Source organism: Quercus lobata, chromosome 9 (assembly GCF_001633185.2).
Source record: "Quercus lobata isolate SW786 chromosome 9, ValleyOak3.0 Primary Assembly, whole genome shotgun sequence".
NCBI lineage: Eukaryota > Viridiplantae > Streptophyta > Magnoliopsida > Fagales > Fagaceae > Quercus > Quercus lobata.
The window spans coordinates 37,662,793-37,664,920 of NC_044912.1; positions in this window are offsets into that span (position 1 = coordinate 37,662,793).

Consider the following 2,128-nt stretch of genomic DNA (forward strand, 5'->3'; position numbering starts at 1 on the left):
GTATAGTTACCGAGAGCTACCTTACTGTGTGTCACAGGCCAGAATTCCACCCAAAATTTTCTGCCTTGTGATGACATTAACACAATGATTTGGAGATTATAAAAGAAATGCAAAGGAAGGAGGGATTTTTTTTTTTTGGGGGGGGGGGGGGTGGTGTGGAGGAATAGAAAGAAATTAAATATTTGTCTCTTGTTTGGATGTTTGGATGGAAAATAATAGAATGTAACCTGATTTGGGAGTTGAATGGAAAGAAATGGAATGAATACTTTTATTGTTGGGTTGTGTGGAGCGTAGTTTGTGTTTAATCCAGATTATGACTCGACTTGATATACAAGTGTACGATTTTTAATTGGAGATTTTCTGAGACTTAGTCCACGAAGCGGAGACTTGGGCCAATATATAAGTGTTATGGTTTTTAATGGGAGATTTTTAGTCTGTTTTTTAGTCCATTGTGAATCCGTTACTTCAGATTAGAGTTTGTTGTGTTGTTTTAGAGAGAAAATTTGTAGTATCGCATCTTGTATATTTTTCCTGAAAATAGTGAAATCATTGCAATTATGTGGATGTAAGCAAATCGCTGAACTATTTAATTTCTTGTGTTGTGTGATTGCCTCTATGTATGTTATTTATTTATTTATTTAATGTTTTTTGCATCTCATAAATCTGGAAATTGGTGAAGATTCCTAATATTTATAATGTCGTTTCTTTATTAAAAATAAAGTTAAGAGTTTTGTAGTTCAACTAGCATTTCATAATGTTTCTAATGATGACATCTAGTGGTCTAGGGTTCAAATTTCTCGTCCCATTATTACTATCGAATTATCAAAAATAAATAAAATTAAAATTAAGGATACAGGCATTTAAGTAATAAAGTTATATTATAGATGTTAACTGTTGGTAACTACCACATCATGTTGCTAGCACCTATTTGACACGTGACATGTTCCAACCCATCGCAGGCTTTACCCATCAATCTGCCACTGTATACTTTTAGTAGTTGTACATGAGATTTTCGTCTTCCAAGTTTCATTTCGAGAACGATCTTAGTAGGCTATCGATTTAAAATATAACTAGCAATATCAGCTATTTTTGTCCAAAAAGTAATTGAAATTCATTTTCCTTTCAAAATGTTTCGTGCCACTTCAACGATTACTATGATTCTTGCGTTCTTCTGTTTCTGTTAAAAAAATTAAAAAAAGGCAATTCTATAAGGTTGAATAAAAATTCAATTAATTTTTCTTATATTGATATAATTGCTATTCTTAGTGTGTGACTAGATGATTTTTGTAGACTAAATAGTCAAAAGAAGGGACGGCCCATATTATGAATTAGTAACCAACTCATCGATTTGTGTCATGCTATAAGCTGTCTTTGTATGCCTTGCTTTTTTCAATAATCTTTAAAAGGTTGATAAATAAATTCTTCATTCGCAGTCTATCCTAAGAGTCTTTTTTGGTTTGCCACTTCGGTTATTTTTGCAAGTGCTTTAAACTAGAGAAAAGTAGTAAATGCATTTGATTTTTGTTTAAGAAAATAGACTTTACATCATTTGAGTATAGTCATCAACAAATAATAATAAATAGATAGCATACCAAAAGTTGACATTGCTTTTGATTTAATTGAATTTTGCTAAAGCTTTGTAGAAGAATTCTTAAAACAGTTTCATTGTTCTTCATTTGCAGATTATCAAATTCTCTCCAAAAACTTTTTAGTTTAATAGAGATTAGTTTATCATGGCCACTAAATTTCTTTTTCATTATATCTCATTCTTCTTTAAATTTAGTTGCACTCAAAATTCGAGGAAATATACTTTTTCTTGGCCCTTGTTGGATGAAGAGCCGAGCCTTTTTATCTCTTTGCTGATTTTGCTTGTATTCCTTCTGCTTTGATACTGTCCAATGAAGTTGAGAAGGCTTCTAAATTTGAAGGTTCTTCCTAACCTTCTTTAATTAAATCCCACAAATCTTGTGAGATGAAAAGTATCTTCATTTTATATGCCCCAATATCATAGCTCTCACCAATGATGATGGAAACCATATTAATACAAAATTTGTTGGGTGCAAGGTTCTGAAATAAACGTAGGCAAATAAATTTATTTATTTCTTTTATATATTTTTGGTGGTGGAGG